This window comes from Pelophylax lessonae, assembly GCF_965119305.1.
Source record: "Pelophylax lessonae genome assembly, chromosome: 3".
Taxonomy (NCBI): Eukaryota; Metazoa; Chordata; class Amphibia; order Anura; family Ranidae; genus Pelophylax; species Pelophylax lessonae.
Window position 1 is genome coordinate 137,049,564 of NC_138770.1, and position 15,044 is coordinate 137,064,607.

Sequence of the window (15,044 nt, forward strand, 5' to 3'; positions counted from 1 at the left end):
CCCAATGCATTTTGCGAGTTCAATCTCACTCTTCAGGTAGGTTGGAATGTGGGAATCAGACTAAGGGATCCATACTAACAAAGATGCAGGATGTTGCATGCCATAGTCGCAACTGCAGAAACTAGAGACGTCTGACCCGGGAGCTGTAGGTAAAGAATGAAAAACAGGACAGATGGAAAAACAGGCAAACAGAACCGTCCAAAGTTACCTACCAAAATAGTGGCTAGAAGAAAAGTGTATATGGGTGGCAATGTGCACAAAAAATTAAAAGTAAAATAAAAAAAATGATAGAAAGGTAAAAAATATGTCTGATTCCCACATTCCAATCCACCTGAGAATTTTCCATGTTCATTACTATGTTATATTTTTTAACTATTTTACTTTATAGATTATGTCTATGCATCTACCCCTGAAGAGTGAGATTGAACTCACGAAATGTGTTGGGTCACCACCATAGATGCTATGACACATTTACTATGGGCTATTTGATTACTGTATGTAACCATGTAATGGATTTGTATATTAGGGCCAACTGTTTGGCATTATGACACCTTTTCCCAGTTCTATTGCTGGCATATTGTAACGCTCATGCGTTTTTGTTAGTGGATGGATTTGCAGCTGCAGAATTGTCACACTCAGTAGTCATGTAGAGATTCTGTTGAACAAACATATCCAACTCTCAGGACTTCATCACTGTGCACAGCCTGTTTATGCAATATACATACACTCAATCTGATGTTAATGGAGGGATAGAATATGTGAGAGTATATAGGTGAGAGACAGGCTATCGTATGGTGAGCACCTAGGAGTAGTATTAGGAGAGTGTTTAGGTGATGGTAGCAAGCAGATAGGTTCTAATGTCAAGTATAGTGCAGATGGTAGGGGACAGCAGATGGAGTATACAAGACAGAGTAACCTAGTGCAAGGATAGTTGATGGTAGTCCCAAGAGCTAACAGTCTATGCAGATGATAGGAATTAGCTTAGATAGAGATAGTCCTGGTATATGCAGTAGATGACAGTAGAAGTGCAGGTTAGTAAGGAATCCCCTGTGGGGTACTTATCACTAGATAGGTAGTAGTAACAAAAGTTCAGTAGTGAGAGGTGATCCAGTAGCGAGATACGGATCGGCAGCGAGGTTCCGGTTCAGTTCAGGCAAAGAGAATAACCAGCAGCTCCAGCTTCACAAGAGAAGGTGCGGTGAACATGCGGTTTGAACGAGCAATGAGTGAGAGAAAGCCGGCGACTGAAATAGCCGCTCATAGCGGCGCTCGGCGATGATGTCATTGCCCTTAAAGGTGTATGCATCCCATTTGGATAGCAAGATGGGACGCAATATTAAGAGAGAAATGTGGAAATAAGGGTACCAGAGGTACCAGAACATTACAGTACCCCCCCCTTAAGGCCGGCTCCGGAAGGCCTCTAGAACTGGTTTTTCTGGGTATTTCGAGTGGAAATTGCGAATCAGTCTAGGGGCATGTATATCGGAGGTATCCAGCCAGGTGTCATCTTGGGGCCCATAGTTCTTCCATCGTACTAGATATTGGAGTCTTCTTCTATGGATACGGGAATCCAGAATCTCCTTTATCTCAAATTCTTCTCCACCTTCAACTTGTACAGGAGGTGGAGGTGATATGGTAGGCCTTATTCCTTGGTTAGGAACATGGGGCTTTAGTAGCGACACATGGAAGATGGGATGTATCTTGAGGTCTGTTGGTAATGTGAGTTGTACTGCAGCTTTTCCAATAAGCTTCTTTATTGGGAAAGGTCCCAAGAATAGAGGTCCAAGTTTTTTACTAGGGATCTTTAATCTCAGATTTTTTGTAGAAAGCCAGACAAGATCCCCAATGGCATATTGGGGAGAGGGTTTCCTACGGAGGTCGTAGTACCTCTTTTGTTGGCTATGAGCATGTGAGATGGTATTGTTGAGTAATCCCAGGAAATCCTTTATCTGGGCAAGATAATCAGATGCCACTGGATTACTTGATGGCAAAATACGTGGTGGAAGGAGTGTGGGATGAAACCCATAATTTAAGTAGAATGGACTTTGTTTAGTAGTGCTGTGGGTCGCGTTGTTATAGGCGAATTCCGCCAGCGGGAGGAGATCCACCCAATCGTCCTGTAGATATGAAGTATAGCAACGTAGATATTGCTCAATGCACTGGTTAACTCTCTCTGTCTGTCCGTTGGTCTGAGGGTGGTAAGGAGAAGTAAGTTTACGCTCTATTCGTAGTATCTGACATAGAGCTAGCCAAAACTTTGAGATGAATTGTGAACCACGGTCAGACAGCAGTGTTTTTGGAATACTATGTAACTTAAAGACATGTTTCACAAGTAATTCCGCTGTTTGTTTGGATGAAGGTAGTCTTCGGATAGGAGTGAAATGTGCCATCTTGGTCAGATGGTCCACTGACACTAAGATGGTGTTGAATCCTTTGGAAGGTGGTAGTTCCACTATGAAGTCTAAGGATACCACTTCCCACGGAACCTGGGGTATTGGTAAACTACAAAGTAGACCCGATGGTTTCGTATTGTCAATTTTAGACCTTGCACAGATATCGCAAGATGAAACAAACTTTTTTACGGTTGTCTTCATGTCTGGCCACCAAAACTGCCTAGTAAGTAGATTGAAAGTTTTAGTCATACCCATATGTCCTGCCATAGGTACATCATGCGACAATTCCAAGATCTTGGTTCGCATAGTAGGGGGTATGTATAATTTATCGTTGTAGTAAAGGAAGCCTTCTGCGTCAGCATTTAGTTGTGGTGGAGGTAAATGCAGTCCTATGCTGTGCAAAATCTCCTCCTTCAGGGAACGAACGACGCCGACAATACGTTCATGTGGTATTATAGGAACTGAGGGAACCTCGGTGCAATCATTCTCGGCTAATCGTGAAAGCGCATCCGCTTTTTTATTTTTGTCTGCAGGTGTGTAGGTTACTAAAAAATTAAATCTCAAAAAGAATAACGACCACCGTACCTGCCGGTGGGAAAGAGTTCTATTAGTCTGAAGGTATTGAAGGTTTTTGTGATCAGTATATATAAGGATTGGCAATTGAGTACCCTCAAGTAGATGTCGCCAATTCTCTAGTGCCAGTTTTATGGCTAGCAACTCTTTCTCACCTACTGGATAATTCACCTCGGGGCTGCTTAATGACTTTGAGAAGAAAGCAACTGGGTGAAGAGGTGAGGTGTTTGTTGGTCGTTGTGAGAGAACTGCTCCTACTGCCATATTTGACGCATCTACCTCCAAGATGTATTGAAGGGATGGGTCTGGATGGCGTAGTATGGGAGCAGAAGTAAAGCTTGATTTCAACAGACAGAAAGCTCCATTTGCTTCTTCTGACCATTTGAATGATTTTTTTGTGCTTGTGAGTTGTGTGAGAGGTTTCACAATCGCAGAAAAGTTCTTAATGAACTTCCTATAGTAGTTAGAGAATCCGAGGAACCTTTGTAATGCTTTGCGAGTGGTTGGCACAGGCCAATCCAGAATGCAGGATATTTTGCTCATGTCCATTTTGATTCCATTTTTAGATATAATGTATCCTAAGAATAGTACTTCCTCTTTATGGAATAAACATTTTTTTGATTTAACATATAAGTTATGTGCAAGTAGTCTTGACAACACAAGTCTTACATGTTTTATGTGCTCAGGTAAGGAATGAGAATAAATAAGTATATCGTCCAAATATACTACAACACAAACATCAAGCAAGTCTCTGAATATCTCATTTATAAAACGTTGGAAGGCTGCGGGAGCATTACACAACCCAAATGGCATCACGAGGTACTCAAACAGTCCGTATCTGGTTCTGAATGCTGTCTTCCATTCATCCCCCTCACGGATTCGAATTAAATTGTATGCCCCTTTTAAGTCCAATTTTGAAAAGTAGGAAGCTCCGCGCACCTGTTCGATAAGTTCAGGAATAAGAGGTAAAGGATAACGATCCTTTATTGTAATGGTATTTAATTGTCTGAAATCAATGATAGGCCTAAGACTAGAATCCTTATTGCGGACAAAGAAGAGTCCAGCAGCAGTGGAGGAAGTAGAAGGTCGGATGAATCCTTTTGCCAAGTTTTCATCCAGATATTCCTTGAGATGAGAGAGTTCATCTTGTGAAAGAGGATAGACGTGACCAAAAGGCAACTTACTATTAGGGAGTAGATCGATACAACAATCATAGTCCCTATGGGGAGGCAACACTTGAGCGTTTTTCCCAAGGAAAACCTCCGATAAATCCTGATAACATTTTGGTATAATGTCATCCGACACCACAGACAGGATCCTACCATATGGGGGGAGATTACACGTAGTTTCGCAATAGTGAGAAGAGAAGGCTAGCGTTCTTGTTTTCCAATCGATGATTGGTTGATGTATGTGTAACCAGGGAAGTCCCAAAATAATGGGAAAATGTGGTGAGGTTAATACATCAAAGGTGGTGGTCTCCACATGAGACTCATCAGCAGTTACAAGGAGTGCCTGTGTCTGACTGGTGATGGGACCGGAGGATAAAGGGGTACCGTTAATAAAACTAACAGAGACAGGTTTGGGTTTTGGAACAATAGGTATTTTATTTAAGGAGACAAAACAAGTATCAATGTAGTTTCCACAAGATCCAGTGTCGATCATAGCCTTGGTGGTGATCCTAGTTTGGTCCCACTGCAATGTCAATTGAACAAAAAGATAAGGATTAGAAAAGGAAGTTGTTAGTCTCCCTAGCAAGACATTTGAACACTCACCCTCTTTTTTGCGGACAAGGGGACAGCCGCTTATCAAATGATCCGAGGATGCGCAGTACATGCAGAGATGTTCGGTTTTCCTCCTGGCACGTTCGGAAAGGGTCAAAGGTGGGCGTATCATTCCTACCTCCATAGGAGTAGGGTCAGCAGGCGACATCCGAGAAGGACTGGAAAATGGTAAGCCCATCTTCTCAGCCTTTCTTTCTCGCAGTCGTCTGTCAATATTGATACTGGTCTGCATCAGGCCATCCAAAGTGCCAGGTAAATCCGCTCGGGCGAGCTCGTCTTTAACGGCCTCTGATAGGCCGAGTCTGAACTGCGTTCGCAAAGATGTGTCGTTCCACCCTGAATCAGGGGACCATCTTTTGAAATTTGCCACGAAATCTTCAACAGGTCTCCTTCCTTGTTTTAAAGCCCTCAATTGGGTATCAGCAGTACTCTGCCTATTGGGGTCTTCATATAAACTAGCGAGTTGCGCTAGGAATAAAGGATAGGAGTTAAGGAGTGGGTCATCTTTTTCAAAGAGAGCGTCTGCCCAGGCCCGGGGTTCACTCGTCAGATAGGAGATAATGGTACAGACTTTAATTTGGTCAGTGGTGTAGGTCAGAGGTTTTAACAAGAAAAGCAATCGACATGCGTTTCTAAATTCACGAAATTTACTCCGATCACCAGTAAACACTAGAGGAGGGTTTATCTTAGGCTCACGGGGCTGAGCAACAGAAAGCTGCGTGAGACGGCCAACCTGCTGTCTTAAAGCCTGATTTTCGTTTTTTACCTCTGTAAGAGCAAGGATCAATGCATCTACTTGCTGTTTTAATTGTAGTACCTGAGTGGGTAATTCTGCTGAATCCATAATTTTTTAAGGCTCGTTCAATCTGTAACGCTCATGCATTTTTGTTAGTGGATGGATTTGCAGCTGCAGAATTGTCACACTCAGTAGTCGTGTAGAGATTCTGTTGAACAAACATATCCAACTCTCAGGACTTCATCACTGTGCACAGCCTGTTTATGCAATATACATGCACTCAATCTGATGTTAATGGAGGGATAGAATATGTGAGAGTATATAGGTGAGAGACAGGCTATCGTATGGTGAGCACCTAGGATTAGTATTAGGAGAGTGTTTAGGTGATGGTAGTAAGCAGATAGGTTCTAATGTCAAGTATAGTGCAGATGGTAGGGGACAGCAGATGGAGTATACAAGACAGAGTAACCTAGTGCAAGGATAGTTGATGGTAGTCCCAAGAGCTAACAGTCTATGCAGATGATAGGAATTAGCTTAGATAGAGATAGTCCTGGTATATGCAGTAGATGACAGTAGAAGTGCAGGTTAGTAAGGAATCCCCTGTGGGGTACTTATCACTAGATAGGTAGTAGTAACAAAAGTTCAGTAGTGAGAGGTGATCCAGTAGCGAGATACGGATCGGCAGCGAGGTTCCGGTTCAGTTCAGGCAAAGGGAATAGCCAGCAGCTCCAGCTTCACAAGAGAAGGTGCGGTGAACATGCGGTTTGAACGAGCAATGAGTGAGAGAAAGCCGGCGATTGAAATAGCCGCTCATAGCGGCGCTCGGCGATGATGTCATTGCCCTTAAAGGTGTATGCGTCCCATTTGGATAGCAAGATGGGACGCAATATTAAGAGAGAAATGTGGAAAAAAGGGTACCAGAGGTGCCAGAACATTACACATATACTCAATAAACCTGTACTATGTTTTTATCACTGGTTATGTGGCACATCATCTAAAGTCCCAATGAGCAAAACTCTGCATTTGTCAAGTATTTCATTTGTTTTTTGAATTAATACTAGCGTTATGCTATTTTCGACATATGGGGCAACGCCACCTCCTCTTTTCCCTACTCTGTCGTTCCTGTATAGTGTGTACCCTGGTATAGAGATTACCCAGTCATTTGAATCCTTAAACCACGTCTCTAATTGCAACAAGGTCCAAGTTGTCCCTAGACATTTGAATTGTCAGCTCACAAAGCTTGTTGCCTAAACTACAAGTACTAGTGCACATGACATGACAAACACTGCTATCTCCTTCTTTATCTTTACCACCAGAAACTTCAACTAAAGTGACCACCCTATCAGCCCAGTCCTTAGCAACCCAAACCATCACATTTGTTTCAACCTGCTGGGGACAGAAATGATCCTCCTCAATTACAACTCTGCCCCCATTTCTCAGTTTAAATGCATGTCAAATAAATTCCTATGTTCCATCTTAAGAAGCTCAGTGCCCTTGTGTGAGGGATGCAGACCATCTCTCTTGTACAGCTCAATGTCAGACCACCGGTTAGCATCATGACTAACAAAACCAAAACCTTCAGCATTGCACCAATCTTTTAACCAAACATTGAAATCTACTATACGAAGTACTTTCTCTTGTTGCCCATTATGCACTGGTAAGACTTCTGAAAATGTAACAGTACACCCTAACTGTTGAAGATCCTGGCCCAAATTCTGAACATCCTTCTGTACAGAACGCACCTCATTCTAGGACAAATTATTTATGCCAAGGTGCACAACAACATCAACATTGTACTCTTCAGTAGCTTTTTTACATTTTTTTTAAAATGCGCCATTTCTCTCTCATAACAGTGGCACCAGGCAAACATTCCTTTGACATTTCCACATGATTTCATAAAGAAAAACCCCTTTAATTGAATCACCAACATATATCCAGTATGAGATCATGTAATATTGAGCTCCCCCTAGGGTGACACATAACTAATGTTCATGGAGGATGATTTCCTCGTAGTCAATTTTTAGTTCTTGACCGCATCCACCCAAGTTCCCTTGGAGGGGACTGAAATAGGTGCCCGCTCCAATGTGAGCTCAGGTGGATCTTTAAACTAAATGCCACACTACCACCAGGTCTCAATCTAGATATACTTGACAAAGGTGTCTATTTAGATATACTTAACAAAGGAGGTAGGGCCTCAAAAATGCGTTGTCTACGCCCCCTATACCTTCGTGGCTTGTCACTCTGCCCGAAGAAGATACTACTATCACCTCTAACTCTTTAGGCGACTCCAGCAATCTGTGCATGACAGCCAGTTCTGCTAGCCAGATGACTACTCTGGCCAAAGAAGCTTTCTCACCTGACACAGCCATATGCTTACCTAGTTATAAGTGTTTTTAATTATTGTTTTAAATAAATTACTTATGCTTTCATTGATGTTTGCGCTGCGGCTCCCCTTCTGTTTTTTCACTGCTAAAATATTCAACACAGCTGGGTCAGTAGTCATGTTGGCTGTACTGTATAACACACTCATTTTTATCTGATTGTATATGAGATCTAGTTTTATATTATAGAATATCCTTGTACCTATATATGAGCATTCCTGAAGAAGAATCACAAAATCCTACTTTTAAAACGCATAGCATTTCTCAATTTATTCTCTCTTCATGGTCAAGGACAATTTTAATTGTTGTTCATGTTTCATCATTTGTTTTTATTGACTTGCAATAAAAGATATATACAATTTTAAACTTTGAGTTTTTACAGTCTGTTGTGCCTACAATAGTCCCCCTGTAACCTTTGGAGGGTATTTCTTCTAATAACATCGTACCTAATGTATCATACTTTGCCGATTACTACCAGCCCTTACCTTTAAAGTGGAAATAAAGGATAAGTACACATTGTCTAAATACATTCCTTCAATTCATTGAATCAAAGAGACAATGCAAACATTGCAAAGTATTCTATGAAATAGTATCCATGCTAAGCAAACAACTTTCTTTGTCCAGTAAGCAGTAGGGCAGTTGTTCAGCATGGGACTCAGAAGCTAGAAGCCATCATTGTAGTAGTGGTACCTACTACAATGATCCCCAGCTTCCATGAAAATCATACAGGTATGGCACATACATATACACATTGATCCAAGCTGGACTAATGTAAACTTGTAAAAATAGCCCCACCTAACCTACAACTGTAAAGGCTCTCTGTGCACCTCCCTATCAACTTTCCACAGAATACAAGGCCACCCAGAGGGTAAGTTCCAATTCAGTGTTAACTTAACAACCCCCCAAACACAGGTTGCAAACACAGTGCAATTTGATTGTTTGTAACACGCATGTACTACATTTGGTACCGTTTAGCATGATTTCAGCCCATTTAAATGAATGGGCTGAAATCGCACAGCACATGGATTTCAGATGACTCACACTCGCTGCATGGTGTGAACCAGCCCTAAAGGACATAAAGGTTGCAAAAGGGACAGATGGCGTTTCTTTTTATAAAGTAGGAACCAAAAGGTGCCCCATGTAAAAGTACCTCAATATGTGAAAGACCTTGAGTGACGAAGTAGGAACAACCTGAAAATTCGAATTTATCCTGGTCATGGTATATCTAATAGTAGTTAGTCTTCAGCTGGACTTGTACTGTAATGGTAAAGATGTTTTGTAGCTCATCCCAACCACTTCTTCAGTTCTGATGAGTGTAAGGAAAATACAGCATTTACACTAATCAGCCATGACATAATGACCACTAACAGGTAAAGTGAATAATAGGAATTATCTCTTTACAATGGCCATACAAACTGAAGGACACATTACCAGTTCATGCGCTGATCCTAGATGTAAACCGTCCAGGCAGGTGATTCTTAGAAATAACACACGGTGAAATAGACATAGACGCGTTGCAGCTCACTTAACTCTCCACTGGGTGGTGGAAGACCACTAAAAGAACATGAAGGAAAAGAGCGCACAACCGCCCTAGCATAACATCGTTTATTAGGATAAAAGTAAAAACATTCAATGGTACACTCACATAAAGCGGATGAATTAGGGCACATCAATACATCAATCGACCCCAGAACGTCAGAGCTTCCTGTGGTTTGGGACCACGCTCCCACTACCCAACCAGCTGCACTGTCCTTCCTAAGTGCCAAAACTCCCGGAGATGGAGGCTTCCCTCACAGGGTCAGCCGCTCTGAGTGCGTGTGCGCCCGATCCAGCCAGTGCTACATATGCGCCAAAAGAAAGGAAGGAGAGCTGTCAGAACCACAACCAGAGGAGCTACAGAGAGCCTGCAGAGAAACAGTCCCTGACATAACTACATCACCGGGGGGTTGCTATGACTACGCGTTTCGGATGCGTGGCCTCCTTTTTTCAGGACCTGACATAGCAACCCCCCCGTGATGTAGTTATGTCAGGGGCTGTTTATCTGCAGCCTCTCTGTAGCTCCTCTGGTTGTGGTTCTGACGGCTCTCCTTCCTGTCTTTTGGCGCATGCATGGCGCCGGCTGGACCGGGCGCATGCGCACTCCGAGCGGCTGACCCTGTGAGGGAAGCCTCCATCTCTAGGAGTCTCAGCACTTAGGAGGGACAGTGCAGCTGGATGGGTAGTGGGAGCGGGAGCCTGGTCCCAAACCACAGGAAGCTCTGACGTTCTGGGGTCGATTGATGTGCCCTAATTCATCCGCTTTATGTGAATGTACCATTGAATGTTTTTACTTTTATCCTAATAAACAGTGTTATGCTAGGGCAGTCGTGCTCTCTTTTCCTTCATATTCTCTTTACAATAGCACCTGTATTAGGTAGCAAGTGAACATGTTGTTACTGAAGTTCATGCTTTAAAAGCAGAAAAAAAATGGGCAATCATAAGGATTTGAGCGACTTTGACAACAGCCAAATTGTTATGGCTAGAAAGCTGGGTCAGAGCAAATCCAAAACTGCAACTTTTGTGGGATGTTCCCAGTCTGCACTGGTCTGGATCTACCAAAAGGAGAAATGGTGAACCGGCAACAGGGTCATGGGCAACCAAGGCTCTTGGATGCACATGGGGAGCAAAAGCTGGACTGTGTAGTCAGATCCAACAGAAGAGCTACTGTAGCTCAAATTGCTGATGTAGCAAAGGGACTGCTTGGTAATTTTGGGTTTTCTGTTCTGTGCTTCGACTCCAAGAACAACCTCAGCTACTCTGATACACCTGGTTGAATGAAAGCCTCTGCAAGCACGTATAAGAACACAAAGATTCAGACATTGTGTTCTAGACAGTGTAATAGCTAGGCCACAGTAACTTAGAATAGAGCTCTGTACCACTAGACTGGAATATAAACACCCTCAGGAAATTCAGAAATAAATATGTGCATATAGGCATTAAAGCGGTTATAAGCCGCTGGACTTTTTTTTTTCTTACCTGTAAGGTAAAGCCATAATGTGCTAATATGCATTGCATACTAGCACATTATGTGAAACATACCTAAAAATGAAGCATTCCAGCAATGGGATGTCATCGCTGGAGGCCGCTTCTATCTTCACCCATCTTGCTTCCGGGTTTGCAGACTCTGGGTGGAGCAGCGATGACGTCACTCCCGCGCATGCTCAGGGGACCCACTGTTAACGGCACAGGGCTATGAAGGAATGGCATGGGTGACTGTTTATTTAGGGCGCATGCGCCAGTGATGTCACTGGCAGCATGTACAGTGAATATCTCCTAAACTGTGCACGTTTAGGAGATATTTACACTACCTATAGGTAAGCCTTGGTATAGGCGTACCTATAAGTAAAATTTACTTCCACTTTAACTGTAATGGTAATCATAATACTGCAACTGGGTTAGAGTACACCCTAAGTTAATGGCTGGGATATGGGGCAGCGTCCCCTGAGAGGTACCTCTTTTTTTTTTGTCCAATATAAGAGAGGTACCTCTTAAGCTACGGAAAGGGGTGAACATGTTTCTGTAGCAACTGTAAAGGGGCAGTCTTTAGTCCTTACTCTTCAGCTGGCTAACAATGGGGTCCAGTGGTATCATTGGCGCACATGGGAACAGTCACAATAAGGCCTGCAGGGAGTAATGGAACTATAAGACAGCTGTGTGGTCAGGTTTTAAAGGCTCAGGCTCTAGTGGTAACAGGTCATTGCCGCAAGGCCCTCCCACCAGACCCAGCAACACAGTGACAGTGGTCTCTTGGGTTGAATTTCCTGGTCTGGATTGCCTGGGGTGACCCTACTCCTCAACACAGTATGAACTGTATTCAGGTGATGTCTCAATCCCTCAGCAAACAGGTCACAACTGTGCCTTCTCTGGTCCTTAGCACAGCAGATGCCTTTCCACTGGCTCCATTTCTCTCTCTTTTCTTTGGGAAGGTTTCCACAGCACAGTCCCCCCCCCACACACACACACACTGCTCTCTCACTAAGAGTTTTGCCCAGGAAAGTCCTCCTCTCTTCTCTCCCTCTCTCTCTTGCAGGGCTTGGCGAGGGCTGTAGTTCAAGCCCAATTACTGTCAGGGTCTAGCCTGCAGATTGTTTGTGAAATTCTTACCTCCTTGCTGCAGCGTTCAGCTAGATCTGTGACTCCATTTTGCATGTGGTGTTTGGCTTCTCTGTTCACCTATGGGAGTCGTCTGCTCCACTGTGAGTTTATATCCTTTTCCCTTCTATTACTTACAGGCAGTGGTGTATTTAGGTTTTGTGCTGCCCTAGGCCTTACTATGTTTGCGCACCCCCAAATTTAAATATGACCCACCCTTCCTGTAAATGCCACACCCCTTTCCGGTTTATGACCCGCCCTGTCATCTGTACACCACAGACCACAACCCCAGTCTATCGGTGCCCATCAGCATAGCTTTCCCAACAGTTCCCATAAGTTCAGCCTCATCAGTGCCGCCTCATTACTGCCCATTAGTGCAGCCTTATCAGTGCAACATATCAGTGTGCCCTCATCAGTGGTTATTAGTACAGCCCCATCAGTGACCACCAGTGTAGCCTATCAGTGCCCATTAGTGCAGCATATCATACCAGCAGTTAGCAGTGTGACTGCTTTATGGGGGTGCCAGACTGATCTGCCTCCTGGACCCTGCCCTCTGGCCCAATTCTTCCCATAATACTGGCACTAAACTAAAAGTGTAGCATAAGCCGGCAGGGACCCTTTTCGTGTGGGAGTCGGGAGGAGGCTGTTTTTTTTTGCATGTGGTGTGCAGCTTTTTTTTGCTGCCCCCCTGCAAAGTGCCGCCCTAGGCCTGGGCCTTTTTGGCCTAGGCCAAGATACAGCACTGCTTACAGGGTCACCTCCTTGTTTGCTTCCCTACATATACACATGCTCAGTGCAGTGCTCCTTGCCTGAGCAACTTCACAGTTTTCTGAGCTCTTGGTTGTTACTACCTCTATAGCCTGTGTCTGACTACCTGTGTACCGATCCCAGCTTTGTCTATTGTTGTGCTTGTCTGCCGCCTGCCCTGACCTCAGCTTGTTTCCTGGTTTTCCCTTCAGTCTCCTGTTGTACTCTGCACTTGCTAAGTGGTGTCCGCATTCCTATCTGGGCGTACCTGGGGGCTGTGACCTGGTTCCAGCTTGCTGTAAGGCAATCCCCTCCATCAGGGGCCCTGGTGAAGAAGCAGGATGAGGCTTAAACTCCTTGGGGAACCCCCGAGTTGGTGAACTACAGGGGCTCACTATTACAGACTCCTGACAGTTTGCTCAGGCCATGAGCTCCATGGAGATACCGCAGCCTCTTCTGGATCAACGTCAGTGTTTGGCACAGAGAGTTGACGTCCAGCAGGCTTATCAAAAATGGATTATGCAGTGTCTGCAGGAACTTTACTCCCGTTTGGACCAGCTGCAGGTTGTGCCCACTTATTTTACGGCCCCTGTGTCAGCCCCTGCTGCTCCAGGTCCTGCAGTCCCTCCAGCGGAGGGCGGTCTTTCAAATCTCCAGTTGCCTCAATTGCCTCACTTCTCTGGTGATCCTAAAGCTTGTCAGGGCTTCATCAATCACTGCTCAATTCACTTTGAGCTAGCTAGCCACCATTTCCCTACTGATCATTCTAAGGTGGCATACATGATATCCCTCCTTTCTTGGGAGACTCTGGCTTGGGCCTCACCACTGTTTGAGCGTCAAGATCCAATTTCCTGTCTTCCCACCTTCCAGCAAGCTTTCCGTAAGATCTGTGCCTGGCAGGGCCTCATCCGCTGCTGGAGCACTTTTTCGGCTTTGACTAGGACGCATGACTGTTGGTCAGTACGCAGTTCACTTTAGCACCTTGGCCTCTAAACTAGCATGGAATATGAGGCCCTTACTGCAACCTTTTGGCAGGGTTTAGCAGATCATTTTAAGGACGAACCTACTGGCAGAATCGCCCTTAGCATCCAAAACTATGTCCGCATCCTGGAGCAAGGCCTGGAAAGGGCTTGTCCACGTCACCCCCCAGTGGATCATTTAGCACCTGTTTTCCAGGAAGCTCCTGAACAATGCACCTTTACAACTATGCCGACATCTGAAGAACCCATGCAGCTAGGTCAGACATGTCTCACACCACATATGCCTTTTCTGGCAGAGCTGAAGGTCACATAATAAAGTCCTGTCCTGTCCTCCCAGGAAAACTCTCAGGTCTAGGTCCCTTGGAGGGTGGTGATCTAGACCAGAACCTGAATTCCGTCACTTTCCCTTCATCTGTCTTACCTGTCACCTCTCATTGGGCCCTGAACTCAAATCAAGTAGCTGCATATGTAGACTCTGGGGTAGCTTCATGGAGGCAAACTTCATGGAGCAGTCCTTGGCCGCTGAATTGGGCATTTCTCTCATTCCCTTGGCAAAGCCCCTTTCAAAATCTGCAGTTGATGGCTCTACGGTAGCCTTAAGACCCCTACGATTCAAAACTACCCTCATAACTATGCATGTTGCTGTTCTTCATCATGAGAAAATCTCCTTCCTGATCCCTCCTAAGTCTTCTAGTCTCATCATTCTTGGACTACCGTGGTTGCAAAAACATTTACCCTATTAAGATTGGAACTCTGGTCAGGTGTTGTCATGGGGCACCAAATGCAATCAGACTTGTCTCCCTAAGGTGCTCCCACCTCTCTCTATACCCATAGCTAAGGTCACCACCTCTCCGATGCTCCCTCAACATTATCAGACCTTCCCAGATGTCTTTTGTAAAAAAGCTGCTCCCCTGCCTACTCCTATTGTGGGCCCCCTTCCAGTGCTGTCTAGTTCCTTACCCTCAGTCCCTTTACTTTGTGTACAGCTCAAAGCTCTAACTCTGCTACTATCTGGATGGGTGGAGGCCCCAACATCTGCAACCACTGTTACACCTGAGGTCCCAGCTTCGTGCACCCTGTCTGCTAAGACCCCAGCTCCCTTAATTCCTTCAGCTGCTTTCCAGGTTTCTGTTCAGCACAGCCTGTCATGCCCACTGTATAAACTAAAGCTTCAACTCCTATTCCCTTACCTTTGTTAACAGCCCTTCATTCTACTCCTGTGTCCTCTCTGCCAGCCACCTCACCAGACTCTTCATCTTGGTTACCGCCGATGTCTGCTCCAGCCCAAAAGCCTGACTTATCTTTTCCCATTCTTGCTCCCA